This window comes from Rhipicephalus sanguineus, chromosome 9, assembly GCF_013339695.2.
Source record: "Rhipicephalus sanguineus isolate Rsan-2018 chromosome 9, BIME_Rsan_1.4, whole genome shotgun sequence".
In the NCBI taxonomy this organism is placed as follows: domain Eukaryota; kingdom Metazoa; phylum Arthropoda; class Arachnida; order Ixodida; family Ixodidae; genus Rhipicephalus; species Rhipicephalus sanguineus.
Window position 1 is genome coordinate 44518130 of NC_051184.2, and position 16700 is coordinate 44534829.

The window sequence follows — 16700 nt, forward strand, 5'->3', positions numbered from 1 at the left end:
GGCGGCGGGAAGAACGAAAGGGGAGTTGGGGAAGTGGGGAGTTCGTCATTGCGTCGAGCACGACGCTATGCCTTTTCCCGCGCTCTCTCGGTCTCTTCGCAATCATAACCAGATCAAGGGGATGCGGCGCGAGAAAGCGCGCGCGCATACGGAGCGAGCCGACTGAAGGAGGAGACCCCCAAGACAAAAACGAAACAACAGAGGAAACCGTGGGGATACCGGTGGGGAGGAAGGGGGAAAAAATCGGACAGGACAGCAACAGCGCGAGGCCCGACGACGACGGCGGCCGAGCGAGCCGGCGCGAAGGAGCAACACCACTTCCACCCAACCCCCCCCCCCCTCCCCCGATCTGCAACTCCCCAAGAAAATCGGCGAACGCAGCGCCGACGAGGGGAGGCGGAAGGGGCCCGCGCTGTCCAGTCGTGGTGGAGAGGCGGCCGTAGATGAAGGAAGGAGGGCGTAAAAAAAAAGAGAGAACGGGAGTAAGAAAGGAAAGAAAATATAGCGTAAACAAATGATCGAGAGAAACCTAACGACGAACCATCAAAACGGCGCCTGGTCGGTCCGGCAGGAGGCATGCGCAGGATGGCGGCTTAGCGAACGAAAAAAAATGAGCAAAATGAAAGTGCAACAATAATAAGAGACGGAGTGACCAAGAGGTTTGCAATAACAGATCCGTTCTCGGCTTTTTCCCCCTTTCCCTCGACGCCTTCTTCTCTCGAACGCAATGGGAAAAGATGAGGAGGACGGGAACGTGAGGAGTAAGAAGATAAAAGGAAAACGTGGAAGGGAAAGGAACGGACCACTGGCATGGGCGAAGGGAGTAGGGATGAAAAAAAGGCGTCCTGAGGATGGAGAGCGCGGGAAAGGAAAGCGAACAGGCAAAATGGGGAGAGAGAGAGGGGAAGCAAAATAAAGAAGCGAGGATGAGGAGGTTTCGGGACGACGAGTGGAAAATGAAGTAAAGGCCGGAGGATGTGGGGGCGAGCGAGGCGCGGCAGCGTCGGCGGCTGGAAATACTCGCAGTTTCCATGGAAACCGGCGGAGCGCTTGTTGGCCGATGGGAATAAAAAAAGTAGGAGAGGCGAGCCGTTTCATATCCAGCCCCCCGTCGCCGTCGCAGCCACCCCCCCCCCCCTCCTCCCTCAATGCCGACGGCTCCTCCGGAGTGCGTCCGCGTATCGCACAGCACACCGCTGTTTCTTCTTGCTCCGCGAATGCCTCCGCGTTTTTTTTGTTTTTTTTTACCGTTTCGGGGGTCTCTGACGCTTCGCGTATGTACCTGGATCTGAACGGATGCCTACATTCTAGATGTTGTGACGACGCTTCGGATTGGCTTGGATTGCAGCTCGCGTCGAGCTATTTGTGACAGCGATCCCGAAAAAGAATTTCTTTGTTCATCAAGCCCGTCGCAGTAAAGGATCTGCGGCGCTGCAGTTCGGCACGGGAGGCCTGTTGCGTAACACCGGAACTCTGCACTGCCCGCGTGCGTTTCGAGGATTCGAGAGAGAAAGCGCTCGTTACTGAAAAATATGGGCACTGTTTCATCAGGAACCGCTAAAGCTTGCAGGGATACGGAATTCACGTGGTATTTGGCTTCTCTTCCGAGCAATGGTCTTATATTCTAAGCTCTACACCGTCTGCATGTGTACCCGCTGCGGTGGTTGAAATGGTTTGTTACGGTGCTTGACTGCGGAAGCGAAGGTCGTGGTATGGAATCCCGGCCACGGACGGCAGCCGCGTTTCGATGGAGGCGAAGTTCTGGAGGACCGTGTACTTAAGATTCCGGACAACGGAAGTCTCGTTCTCATCCCGGGGAATCTGGCGAAGAGGACCGCTTCGCGAGGCGTTGAAGTCGAAAACAAAACAATGCAGGCTTTACATTGGTGTCATTTGTGTCAAACAAGATGGCGGATGAGCGGTGTGCCGCAAAACACGGCGAGGAGGGCGCCCGCGCATGGCAAAACGTGTAGTCACGCTTTCTTGTACGCCTAAAAGCTGCAGCATTGCAAACGTGATAAACTTACTTCGGGAATCGCTTAAAAAGTAAGCTCATAATAAGTGTTTTTCCTAGTTTTCTCTTGCCTACGCAAGGTATAGCTTGAACTCGCTCGTGACGTCTTCCGGATGCCTTCCATTACATGGCCTCGGAGATCTATTCTTAGCGGCCAGTGTCGACTAGCTGTCTTCAGTGCTGTGCTCAGAATTAGAACGTACATAAATACACCGGCTGAGATAACGTCTAGGAAGAGAAAGAAGGCAGCGGCGTTTATGCAGAGGAATGAGTTATACAGAAGCTACATTGTGATGATAATATTCGCGTACGCGATACCCTTTGTGGAGGACGTTAACGAAGGCACAGCAGTGACGGTCACGTGGTCGACACGTGAACAATGACCCCGTCCCGCGGGGTAATATGACGATCCAAATTGAAGCAAAGTGACGACACGCTATTGGCAAAGGCCGCTACCAGGCATACCGCTATCGACACGGCGTACGAAGCCGTCAAGGACAGGCCAGGTTGAAAACTGATGGTAGGGTCACATACCCAGCGCGGTGGATCAGTGTCTGTTGCATTGTTCCGGAATAATAATAATAATAATATCTGGGGTTTAACGTCCCAAAACCACGATATGATTATGAGAGACGCCGTAGTGGAGGGCTTCGGAAATTTGGACCACCTGGGGTTCTTTAACGTGCACCTAAATCTAAGTACACGGGCCTCAAACATTTTCGCCTCCATCGAAAATGCAGCCGCCGCGGCCGGGATTCAATCCCGCGAACTTCGGGTCAGCAGCCGAGCGTCATAACCACTAGACCACCGCGTGGCGGGGCTTGTTCCGGAACGTAGGAGGTAGCGGGTTCGACTCCCGACCGGCGCGCCGTATTTCAGTCGTTGTGAAAGGAAGAAACGCTCCGTACTTGCAGGTACAGAGGTGCGCTCGAATTTATTCCGGAGACCCTCACTACGGCTTTGGGACGTTAAGCTCAATGAATGAATGAATGAATGAATGAATGAATGAATGAATGAATGAATGAATGAATGAATGAATAAAACATTCGATATATGCAATGGAAGGGGTACATAACTAATTATCGTGTTATATTTCGCACCAATTTATTTACTTATCAATCCGCAATAACTGTGTCGTCGTCCCAGCGTATGCTTGTACTGGCCGATTTCAATAGAACGTATTATTGGCCCATAATAGACAATTTTATAATAGGATTCGCAGCGTTAGCGTTCCTTGGGTACGATACGCGATTCTAGTAACTTAACGCATCCAAGAGGTTAGCGTATGACGCACGCGCAGTGGCGACAAACGCTAACGCAAAGCTTTGCGTACCCTATTCTAAAATTGCCTATAGTATCCTGATTATGAAACGAACGCAACGACGGCTACGTTGTCGCGTGGTAACACATCAGTTTTCTGGAAAGCGTGACGTCATGGGTCACGTCATGCTCTGACGACTGAATCAGTACTACAGAGAAGACGATCTACGCTCCGCGTACGCAGGGCGCTCATAATGTCGTCACGAAATTGAAGCCCGCTCGCCGACGCGCGTAACACGATTGCACCGCGTACAATGAATACGTATACGCACTCATCTAATGACGTCGCATACCCGCAACCACGATTCAGCACGGTGACGACGGGGGTCAGTTTTTCAGATGGCACGATTGACTGATTTACTGAGATATACTTGCCGGAATACGTGCAAGACGAGAGAATAATACATTTCCTGCACACATTGACGCAACACTTTGTGTCGGTATGCTGACTGAATGGGCGTGTTCGTATGCTGAATGATTGTATTGCGTTACGCATCTGCGTCACAAGTGCCAGTCATATTTCGCGACTAGATTTTTGTTCTCATTATTTAGTGACCGACAAAGAGTAGCCGATGCCATCCAAAGGCGTCAACCTCACCTGCTAGGTTACTTTAAAAAAAGTCATAATATTAATTATTGTAGGCGTCTTACGTCCCAAAACCACGATATTATTATGAGCAACGCCGTAGTGGAGGGCTCCGGAAATTTCGACCACCTCAGATTCTTTAACGCGCACCTAAATCTAAGTACACGGGTCTCAAACATTCTCGCCTCCATCGAAAATGCGGCCGCGGCGGGCCGGGATTCGACCCGCGACCTTCCGGTCAGCATTCGAGCACCGTAACCGCTAAACCGCCACGGCTGGTTACGTTAAAAAGAAACACCAAATGAATAAAATACACGGAAGAAATAACGTGATGTAATAACGTAAGAGACAGCTTTTTCTATTTTATATCTTGTTCCCGCAGCTCGTGTTTGTCATCAGCGTGGAAACAGGAAGACACAAGACATGTCCAGACGGGCAACTCGGAAGTAAAGCTTCACAATTAATTTACAAAAAAAAATACTCTAATTCACTCCATAAAGGGACTCTAAACCACTCCGAGTTCAAGTACGAGATAGTGATTTCTTCGCTCGCGTTCACCACCCTTCCTACAGGCGCTATCTCCTCCTCGCCACTTATTTCCTAATTAAAAACGTGAACAACGTCAGTACCAAGCGTTGATCCTATCAGGATTTCGCGCTTTTCGGCTGCACGCTCTTATCTCCGCCTGCGCAGGCATCTCCAACAAGGCATCACGGGCGTGAGACTGCATGGCAGAGCAGTGTATGGGAGACGATTCACGACTGTATCTCTCGTACACGGGACAATCGAGAGCTTATGTCCCCATGACGTCACGTGAACAGGCTGCTGACGTCACGAATGCGTCGAAAAGACGGGAAACGCGCAGGAGAGAATAACGTGCGCTCGATATGTGTTTTGAGACGTTGCTTAGGAGGGCCCTATGACTCGAATTATACGGACGCAACACAGCCGGCGCAACGTTATTCGTAGTAAGTCGTGCGTTATTTCTCGCGTATCGACAGGAGTTAAGATTGCGAGATGCGCGCAAACTATCACCCTGAGAGGGCGAGGTGAAAGCTTTTTCAAGCTGTAGGCGTCTGCGTTTGAGGAGGTGGCGCTCTCCATTGGCGAAGCGAAGAGGTTATACTTTGTTTTCGTTAACAATTTCGTCAAACGCCTTACGCGCCTGAGCGCTGTCCAGGTTTGAGTGATTTCGCCTCGGCTTAGTTTCGCGGACGAGCTGCAGAAGTGTAGCCGTGAGCCAGTAATATTGCCGAGCCATTACGACGCCCAGCACGGCGTTTGGTAAATTCCTGGTGCGACCACCCTTTCAGAGGTAACGTGACCATGACCTCCTGCGTAACCTGAACGTACAAAAATCGCTAAGCTTCTTTACACCAGCGATTTTATTTATTTATTTATTTAGTACATACTGCAGTCCGTAGACCAAGCAGGAGGGGCGAAAAAGAGAGCATAGCGAAAAAAATCGAACAAATTATACAGCAAGTTAGAATAATACACAATACTACTGAAAAACAAGTCATACTAACTAGGATGCTTAGTTATACATCTCTAGAAGAAAAGTAAACAAACTTCTATAAACAGTTTCAAGAACAAAAAATAAAGCTACACAGCTATAATGTAGCATTGCAATATCAACAGTGTAGATTACACAGAAAGGTGCATGTATTTTTCAAAGTCGGGAATGCCATGTTCAGGAAAAACATTTGAAGGCAGTGTATTCCATTCACTAATGGTTCTCGAAAAGAAGGAGTGTTTGAAAAGGTTAGTACGTGCAAAGTATGGCGTCAGATCATGATTGTGAGCATGTCTGGTTTTCCTAGAAGAAGAGGGAGAGATGTATTTACTGGGATCGATATTAAAGTGCCGATTACGAAACAGGAAAAGAAACTTGAGTCTGGCGATAGCTCTACGCTGTTTCAGGAGTGGAATGTTGTTAGTAGCCATAAGTGATGAAGGTGAATCAAGATTCTGATAGGCATTATAGATGAATCTTACCGCTCTCCTCTGGACCATTTCAAGTTTATGAACATCCTTTTTAAAATACGGGTCCCAGGCTACGCATGCGTATTCTAGACGGGGCCGAATAAATGTATTATATGCAAGAAGTTTGATCTGAGATGGCGCGTTTTTTAGTTTGTGTCCAAGAAAACCTAGTTTTCTAGAGGCGGAGAAACAAGCGTCGTCAATATGTTTACTCCACGACAGTCGATTGGTAATATTGACTCCCAAGTATTTAAAACTGCTCACTTCGATCAACGGATTATTATTTATTATTTATTATTTATTATTTATTATTGGGCAGCAGCCCGTTTGAAGCACCGTTTGAAACCAACAGACATTGTAATTTGCGAGCCTACTTGACTCCCCTGTACCGTGCAAACTTGCACGAACGAGTGAGGACGCAGATTTCAATGAATTTTCGTTTTCAGTACTCTTCGAAAGAGAGCGCCTTATTACGGCAATGTACAGTCGGTCACAAAATAATACGGACCACGCGAGCGCGTGGCGAAATTGTCGTCTGCGCCTTCTAGTGGCGAGCCGTCTGGTGTCGAGAGCATTGCTCTGACAAGTGCGGGCAGAGCAATGCTCTCGCCACTAGACAGCGCAGACGGCCATTTCACCATGAGCTCGAGTGGTCCGTATTACTTTGCGGCCGACTGTACGTGCTTTCAAGCCAATCGTCCTGCGCCATACGGCGGACACCTTCCGGAATATATGCTCTCAGGAGTGATTGCTGCACAAAAGGGGCAAGAAATAAGCACCGTTCAGCGCTGACTGGAAAAGCATAAGCGTGAGGATGCGTGAGGATGCTGAGAATGCTGAAGATGCTGCGATGCGTGAGCGTGAGGATGCTGCGATGCATCTGAGATTAGCGTAGCTGCTAAGTCGCGACCCGTGGTTTTAGCTTAGCAGGCTTGAGATGTATCCCTGATAGGCTCGAGGTCGCGGGTTCGATTGCTGACCACGGCGGCTGTATTTGGATGGGGGCGGAGAAATGCATTAAAACCCTTACACTTAGATTTATGTACATATTAACAACCTCTGGCGGCCGAAATTGATCCGGAGTCTCTCGCGCACTATGCGGCGTATCTCGCAATCATACCGTGCGGTTTTGAGAAGCAGTCCGCCGCGATGGTATTGTGTTAAGGTACTCGACTACTGGACCGAAGGTCGCAGGTTCGATCCCTGCCGCTGCGGTCGCATTTCGATGTAGGCGAAATACTATAGAGGCCCCGTGTACTGTGCGATTTCAGTGCACGTTACAAAACAGCAGATGGTCGAAATCTCCGCAGCCCTCCACTGCAGCGTGGCTCACGATCGCATCGTGGTTTTGGCACGTAAAACACCAAATTTGAGAAGCAATTGAACCAGAGAAATTAATGAATTTTTTAACGTACGCAGTCTGAAGTAGTGCTGTCGATATGATCTGGCGTCAATTGTCGTACGTCAGCCAGTTCTTGGTGGCTTCACTGATACGGGAATCGTCTCATGCGGGACAATTTCCCAATATTTGTACAATCGGGTTGCGTGGTGTGTGCGCGTATTGATAAGAGCAGAGGACAGTAATGTATTGTCCATGCACCGACCATATCGCAGCGAGTGTTCAGATGTGGTGTCGCAAGCGTTCGGGAAAGAAAAAGAATGTGCTTCGAAAGTCATCGCGCTCACAAGTACGTTTCACAACATTCTGCAGGATCTTGCATGGACAGCTCCGTCCCATGGGAGAGTTACCGTTGGAAGGACACCAGCGTGCGTCTCTATACCGGGTCTCCCTGCTAACGTTATATCAAAGGCGTTCTTTGTTTCATTTCTTATTGATGTCTTTCTAACTGGCCGAATGACCGATACGCCAACATATATCGTTGTTGGCGAAAGTGGACATATGATCATGCACCGTATCGGTCTGATATCCGGAGATTGTACGAGGTTTTCGCTTGCTTTTTTACTTAACCTTGGTTAAAGTTAGCCGGTGCGCCCCGTACATAGTTATCCGCAGCGAATTAGATGGTGAAAACGCGTTGGGCAATATCTAATCTACGGTGTGTCACACTCTTGTTGTACTGTGAGACGGTGTGACATTACACTACTCTCTCGTTCGCTCTTTTTATATCGACAAGGCTTTCATGCGTCGTATAATATCATCTCTACGCGCCGCCCAACATGTGCCTGTTTTTTCATAACGGCGGTGAGTTCTAGGGGTGTGCGATTATTCGAAAATATCGAATCGAATAGCGTCCCATTCGATTCGGTCTGCGAAACGTGCAGGAAAATATTCCTTGCGATAGTCGATTTTTTTTTTCGAATAATAGCACACCTCTAGGACTCATCTCTTCTTATAAGAAAACGGGGAAATACTCCATTCGGCCTGCGATTCGAAGAATTCACATTCGTAAATGCGAATATTTTCCACCTGGTCTTAGAGTACCTAGAAATGTAAACTGCATCGAAGTAAATGAGAAGTTGGTGCCGAGTTATGAAGAATTTCATCCCCGCGGTCACAGTTAGGCGCAGTTCGTGGAAGCTTACTTGGTGCAGCGGGCTATACGTCGCTCGAGGAGATATACTTTACCGTCTATTATAGAACGATCGTTCGCATTCTCTGAAGGATTCCTGTGCATACGAAGATTTGAGTTGCTAAAACTGTCAATACCATGATGTGAACGTCATTCCATATTTGTAAGAAACGGCTGTTCAGTATTCAAAAACTAGCCGATATCCGATTTGATTCGCTTCTGGCACTATTCGATTCAATCATTATTCAACTCCCACAGAGATGACGAACCTGCAACAACCTTCGAGCGCATATTTGTCGCTTCACTGCTCAAATACAACTCAAAATTCTGTCTGTTCGGAAAGGTTATCGATGATTTCTCCACGACAACGATACGCCACACTAGCTCAAAGTTCGAGTTCTCTTTCAGTTGAGCGAATTCGCAGATGCTTGCTTCAAGAACTTTGGTTTATCTCGAATCCGCATACTCTACTCGCATAAGCGCGTGTGAAAAATGTATCATTATGTTAGAATCGCAGCTTCTCGCGCTTGCGTTCGAACAGAACTGTGTAGTTGCTGCAAAATTGCTTAAAATGTCGAAGCTCATCGATTACATTTACCAGAACCCGTATTTTCAAAGCCCGTTTGTAATTCGGAGGTGATTCGAAAAGAATGAGGCGCCACTCCCAATGACGGTTTGTTATAAACAAAAACCAATGTTTGTACATAGGCAATTCAATGAATGAAGCATATGTGTAACGAGAATTAAATTGGATTTATTAGTTCTGCGGATTTTCTTCATGGTGTAACAGCGCTTCTGGCTTTCCTTCGTTTTATTGTGTAATGCGTAAACAGAACATACTAAACTCGAAGACGGTCCGGTCCGTAAGGCACATAAATCTGCCCTACTCGACATGGTGCGACCGTTATACAAGTGCAATAGCAGCAATTTTTAATGTCGTGTATGAGGACGTGAGCTATTCACCGAGAAACGTCAATCAAGGAACGGCATGCAGTAAGTTTTGTAAATTGCTGTAAATCACAGACACATCTTCGCCTGGAAAGACAGGAGGTAAATGATTTTCAAAATGCAAGCTTTGTGATAAGAAAGTTAGTTGTGCGTACAAAAAAAACTTTAAACGAGCGGTGCCATGCCCCCAGGGAATAGCGGTATTAAAGTTCGTAAAACCCCAGGTAATACGCAATTGGCGCGTTTAGAGATAACATCTTTCGTAGCAACGCATATGTAAGTCTCCCTCGATACTCTCTGTAAAGGCGCTCAGGAGAAGGGCCTTTAACGTACAAAACAGAGTTAAAGTGAATTGCTTATTTCAATGGGAATTCAATCCGAGGTGTACAGATATCACACACGTGTTTGATACATATGTTCGGTAGTTATGCAATGGAAAAGACGTATCTTTACGAAAGCACTGTCTCGTCACAGACTATAGTTCATTCGTGAAACGGTGGGGAATGCGGGATAGGTTGCATCCGATCTCGATTCGTATCCTTGAAACAAGTGAACGACGAAACAAACCATTTCAACGTTTTGGTGTCTCTTGCATGTCTATGAAACAATGAAGCAAACTGTTGCTGTGTGAACGCAGCGTCGTTTAGAGTACAAGCTGTGAAAAGTATAGAGAAAAGCAAACACAGTTGATGTAGTCTGCATCTTGATGATTGACAAGGTAACAAGCACGCAATACGCGCAGCTGTATTCATCATTTGCGCTCAAGGCCCGTGAAGTTCCAGGCACTGGATATCCGCGAGAGCTTACGTTTCATGGTTCGTACGTTATACAGTTTGCATACTGTGAACTGCTCTATAACATCGCGATATTGTGAACTTCCGGACTGATGTTCTGAGTGTAGCGTTAAACATTCCCCGCCAATTGTGTGATATCAACGGTATTCTGTGTGTTTGTGTGTTTGTTATGTTTATATGCGGAGTTGATTGTAAATGGCCCGAGCTTCTTTTTAGAGTATAAATGCATAGTTAGCGGCAACTAACACCTCAGAACGATTACAAACAATCGCAATTACAACAATTGCGAGAATATTGTCACGCCACAAATACGCTTCGACCGTTTCAAACAAAACCCATACTTTTTCCAAGAGAAACCCAGCAGACTTTTCGTTGGTGACAAAGTTTATATTGGCAGTAATATAGACTAACCTAGATAGCGTCAAAGAAACCTCTAAGGGCAGCTGATTACAGCCCAACGTAACTTTACTGAACGCAGATATCGGTTTTTCGCGAACGGTTGACGTAAATTCGGTGCACGGACAATGACTAGTTTGTCAGCTAAGGTAATTGAAAAGTATCCATGGTTTCATAGTTAATATGGCAGCATTCACTGCGGCGTGTTCTTCCGACATAAAGTCTAACTGCATAGAACGCGATCACAAAACGCAAGTTGCGATATCTGGTGGTCGACGGTGGCATCCAGATGAAGCAAACGGAATATAGCGACGGAATTTGACAACTCGTTTGATTTACAAGTCTCGCGGGAAAAGCTGAACCGCCCAACCACGTGATGAGTGACGTCATCGAATTCGGCGTCACGCTGTACACTTATACACCTACTTTGCAAAACAATTAAAGTCAGGTTATTAGTTTTGATTAATGAAAGCAGCAATGTCATCTTCCTCTTTTCCCTCCGAAAACTTATGCTGAAAGCGCGTGACTTGTGATCCGAAACGTCGAATGAAACAGCGATCTTTTGTTTTGCGCACACACTGATGACTCGGCTGTTTCAGCGCGAAACGCGCCATATTTGCGTAAAGCGTGCTATGAGGAATGCACGCTGAGTCACGAGCATACAGCGGAACTCAACATATGTGCAAGTGACTTCGTTCTTTTTTTTTCTTTGGTGCTCTCAGGGACAATTCAGAGTTAACATTTCCAATTTCACTAATGTGGGATCGGATCGTAGACGCAGTGCTTAGTGACAGATGGATATATTACGATGCACTAGCGTCGTCAGTGGAGAAACTGTGAATGCATACGAGAAGGCATCTGTCATTGGATGTGCAACCCAGAAATACGTAAATAATAAAAACCAACGACATGACATACAGAACACGAGGAAAGGTGAGCGAGAGCTTGAACGGACCATGTAGAGAAATTTCTCTAGCAATGCTGCAGCAGCCGCAAAATCAGTGCGTCCCTAACAAGTCGCGAATGCCGCGGTAATTCGTTGGCAACATCTCCCGGTTTTCCCGAGGAGCCGATTACGGTACGATGGCTCTTACATCCACGCGAGCGTTCACACCACCGTACGCGTCCTCGTAGAGATCTTCCCTGGAAAGAAAGAATGCGATCCGCGGCATGATTCACGCCGTCCACGGGCACCGCCGCCGAACGCGATGGGTGCGAGCGTTGTTGCGCTTCTCGGGCGGCTTCGGGAGAGCGCCGGGGGCCCACGCCGTCTTCGCGTCAAAGGCGCACGCACTCCACACAACAAGCATCCGGCACGAGGCGGACGCGTGCCGGCAAGCATCACACGCGCGCGCGCGCGCTAGACGTAACGGTGCGCCGAAGAAGACGCGGAGCAGCCTGCTCCCTCGGAGGGATGAAAGCCATGCTCCCCGATAGGAGAAGCGCAGCATCGCCGCTCCTCCTAGAGGAGCAGCAGCAATAGAAAGCAGTCCGCGCGCGCGCGGTGCCCGCTGACGCCTTTTCCCGACGCTCGCCGTTGACGCTGCGTTGACGGTACGCCGTGGTCCCGAGGGTGCTGCGTTCGGCGTCGCGCCCGCGCCGGTACGGGGCCCTCGAGCGGGCCGCGATCATGCCAAATAGCCGAAAAGGTACTCACACGGATCCTCACAGCTGACACCGTGCCGCAGCCATGTTGGTTTTGGAGAACGCTCTCCCGACAGCCCTCGCGCGCGCCGGGTTTTTCCTCCTCGCTCTCGGCGGGACGCGCGCGCGAGCGCGCCGGTGGCGCCATCGCGCGGCTCTTTGGCGAACTGAGCAAGATGGCGGCGCGCATGGGAGGACGCGTCTGACTTCGACAGTCCGCAGGACACACGGCGCGAAGGTAAAACGCCTTCTAACTTGTCCTGCACCGATATCCCCGTATACGAAGGACACTGAATGGTGAATGTAGTGGCACGCATGCTTTCGTGGTGCCGTATCGCGACTGCGAGCGCTCGTAGCGCGACCGAAGCCGGTGTTATCATGGGCGGTCGCACAGTGAACGTAAACAAACAACCGGCGAATGAGAAAAGAGTCATTTGCCGCTATTCTGACAGGGTGTCCAGCTTTATTGATGCTTTATTCACGTCAGGGCGTCCTGTGAGGCTTCGCGCGCGCTTAGAATGTGCGAAAATTGCGTGTTTTGCGAGCCGCTGGCTTCGACTCCGCGCTGAGTTAACGCCGGTCTGAACCCGGCGAGCCGAAAGGACGCGTGGCGCCATCTTTCGGAGAAGCGAGCGAATAGGCGGCTGATGAAACTGTCTTTCGTTTTCGCTTTTGCGCCGGTTTCGGAACGCAACAGAATTTTGATGAAAAAACAGAACAAAAAACACAGAAATCTGTACCGTTCGAAGGCGTAAATACTCTGCATGTGTATCTACGTGCCTTCTGATTCAATTTTTAAAAAAGTTTGTTATCACTTGAGCATCCATTACAGTCGGTTACAACCGAAGAAAAAAATGTCAACTCCGCCCACAGGCATCGCTGTCCCTCCCACAGAGAATTTGCATAAGTGCTCCTATCCAATAGCGCTTACTCATTTTCGTGACGTCAAGCGCTTCTTGAGTGTTTCAGATAGTCGACTTAGCCGTACAGACACACGTTTGTGTAGCTGGCTGTAGGTCGGAAACTGGAACGTGCTGGTAAATTTCGTTAGGGTTTCTGACATCGGTGCTCAGCCAAATGCACTGTTTTAGGTAGGAACGACGAACCTTTAGCTCCTAATATGCGTGGTATTTGCATTTGCTGAGAAAAAGTACTTACGGTTCGAGCGGAAACCAGCTAGCTCGGCTGTCTTTCGCAGGGGAAGGGCAGGCACGCCGCGGTTCTCTGGGCGGAGCTCACATTTTTTTTTTTTTAGGTTGTAACTGACTGTAGCTGATTTAGTCTCAGCACATTATCATGTTCTCCTGCGTTTGTCAACTACATACTGCTTCTTTTTATATGCACACATCTAACGTATGCTACATACATGTGTTATACGATCTGGTAAAATATTCGTGATGCAACAAGCCACAGCTGTTAACTTGTGTTTCTGAGTTTCGTGGGAAAACGCCAATTAAGGACCTAAGGAATCAATAATACGAATTGGGTTAATCACGATGCACGACAGTGTTACGGAGATATCGTAAGAGTTTCCTTAATACAGCAACAGTGCAGGAAACAGAATGATGGCGGTATTAGCACGTTTAGCGCGACTTACCAGGTCACTATGGTGGCTGCTGCGAAGACTCGCTCAGTGACTGGCGGGCTTGCGGAACTGCGAAGAAAGGCGAGTAACGGTCAGCGTATCTTGCGTCAAATTTCGTATTAGAACAGTTTAAGCTGATACAATAAAAGCTCGTTAATTGGGATTTAACGGGACCGGAAGAAATGTCCGAATCAACGGAATGTCGAATGATCGAAAGTGCCAAGAAAACAATAAACACATGTCTGTTACATCCACACACTTTCATTTTCTTGATGAATACGTAAATCTTGCACTTCTTTTTGCATAAGTGCAGTGAAAAAAAGACACAATTTTCGTCATCCTTCGACTTCGTTTTCAATGCGACCACGGCGTGAGACTCCCGCGTTTAATTAGCCCGAAACGTGCTCTGCACCCCTACCTTATTACGGACCGCGCCCCCACCACCACGCGCATGTTAAGACAGTTTTTTTTTTTTTTCGCAGGTAAAATGGCCGGCAACTGATAGTTCGTCCATCGAGATGTAGCAAACGAGTTTTATGCCGGCATGACGACCGCGACTGAAAGCTCTTCATCTTGAACAGCTCCCGCCATGTTTGAGTTTTGTGACCCTCGGGCATTGCATCAAGTTGAAACGAAGCTGCTGAGTGCCATGTCCTCATGTGAAGAAAACCGTGTTCACTAACTGATGAAGACAGCGATGCGGAATGCGCGGCCTCGTTTCGGATGTCGGCGAACGCCGTTTTGCGCTCTTTTGCCGCGCGCATATAAGGCGACGCTTCGCGCTCGGTGCGCTACGAGGATCGTCAGCATTAACCGGGTTGCGGCCAAATCTGACCAAATTAACGAGAGTTTCATCCCATTAAATAGTGCCTATGCTGGCCGGGACCAGGAAAACACTTCCGAATCATCCGTTTCTCCGAATTGACGAGGGTGGAATTAACGAGCTTTTACTGTATTGACAACGGCAATACAGTAAAGACGGCAAGCAAACACTAACGTGTTTGCTTGCCGCATCGAAATGACATACAGCGCTGCATGAGACCGTTGCGGCAATGACGAAACCATTGAAAATATTTTATGTCAGTGCCCTCAGTACAGCTCTCAGAGACGGTCCACAAGTGTTGTATCACAAGTTCAAATAGGGAAAGTCAGTTTACATATACTAATTGGTCCCTTTGATGTATGCATTTTTGCACTTACAATAGTAGGTACCAGGGGCGTAGCGAAGGGGGGTGTTTGGGGGTGTTCAATCCCCCCCCTCTCCCCGAAAGCTTTCTATTTTGCTTGCGTATATACACACGCACACATACATACGCACGTACGAACATACATAAAGTTCCCGAAAAAAATTTCTGGCTACGCCCCCTGGTAGGTACGGTAGTCGACAAGACCGTGTCATATTTAGCGCGTTCGGTTTGAACGCGTTTTTGGACGGTGCCAATATAGGCGCTGGAATGTTTATATTTTAACGCATCAGCACCGCTCGTGTACTGATAGTGTACAGCATTAAGATGGCGATGACTCCTAGAAAGGTTGATCAGGAAGGTTTGGAGAACTTCGGGCACTTATTAAGCGTCTTCCGGAACCATATAATACCCTCTGAACATGCTTCTTTGAGCGTCCGCTAAAAACACGTCAACATTTCTTGTGTAGTGGCTTCGTGCAAACCGTCATCTGTATTTTATTCGTTTGAACGTTCAAGCAACGGGGACCCGCCGTTCGCAATATAAACAACCTCGCTCCCACGCCACGTTTCGTACAAGCAAAGCAGACCCGTTGCGGCGGTCTCGTGGTTACGGTGCTCGACTGCTGATCCAAACGAAGGTCGCGGGATCGAATCCCGGTCACGGCGGCCGCATTTCGGTGGATGCAAAATGTTAGAGGCCCGCATGCTTAGGTTTAGGTGCACGTTAAAGAAACCCAGGTGGTCGAAAATTTCCGGAGCCCTCCACTACGCGGAGTTCTCTCATAATCATATCGTGGTTTTGGGATGCACATAAAACCCCTACAGTTATTATCATTATTATACAAGCAAAGCTTGGTTTTCATTTCGCCCGCACTGTGCTTGTTTGCTAGCTCCTCGCCTCTCGGGTGGCTTTTTTGTAATTTTACTCTCGCCACTGTACTTCGTTTGCGCCGCGGTATGCGCAGAGTTTAAGGGTCGAATGGGGAGAGCAGGGCACGTTTCTCTCCCACTCTTTCTCTCTCGCTCCCCCCTGTTGTGTTGTTCCATCGCTGTCTAATTCATTTTTCCCGTCGCACCTTCTCTTTTCTCCAACCCCCTCCCTCCGTCGGTCTCGCGCGTTGATTAGCAGTACACACTCTCTCTTTTTTAATCCGCGCTAATTCTTATAACTCGCATTCGAGTAATCTGATTAAGAGCTCCGGCGCGGCGGTGGCCCCGCCGCAAGCGTTCCCTCCTTGGGATCAAGAAGGAAAAATGCGAAGGGAATTAGTGAAAAATATAAGAAAAACAAACAAACAAACAAGGCGCTCGGGTTTCTTGGGAGAGCTTGAAACCCTTTGGACCCCCCCGAGGAGGGACCCCGTCTTTTCCAAGTGGCTCGACGAGCGGTGAGAACCGAGGGCATCGAGATGCCGCCGCTAACGCAATTAAAGGAATTGAAAGTTTCCTTTGCGGTAATCCACTAATTCAACACGCAGTTCTTAATGCAATTAAAACATCCCCGGCAAGGCATCCTCCCCCCCCCCACCCCCCTTTGGAAAAAGCAGGAAAGATCCAGCTCACTCGCTTAGCTAGGGAAGGATGTTCATAGCGTTCGGTTATCCCCCTATTCTTCCCTTTATAACCCTAGCGACCTCTTCTTTCCTTTCTTCCTCACCGCGTTGCATCTTCCCATATTTTTCCTCTCCTTCCGCCAGCGGCGCGTTTTTT

The 16700-nt window shown here is 48.3% G+C and overlaps 2 protein-coding genes across 2 annotated transcripts in view; one reads left to right on the forward strand and one right to left on the reverse strand.

Moving 5' to 3' along the window:
• The window catches only part of LOC119405075 (uncharacterized), a 220711-nt gene extending 208451 nt beyond the window's left edge, over positions 1-12260 (reverse strand). Inside the window, exon 1 of the mRNA XM_049419199.1 lies at positions 12233-12260. The gene's annotated coding sequence lies outside the window, so the exon portion shown is untranslated. The remainder of the gene's footprint in view (positions 1-12232) is intronic.
• Positions 12261-12383: 123 nt separating this feature from the next.
• The window catches only part of LOC119405078 (uncharacterized), a 354382-nt gene continuing 350065 nt past the window's right edge, over positions 12384-16700 (forward strand). Inside the window, exon 1 of the mRNA XM_049419201.1 lies at positions 12384-12457. The gene's annotated coding sequence lies outside the window, so the exon portion shown is untranslated. The remainder of the gene's footprint in view (positions 12458-16700) is intronic.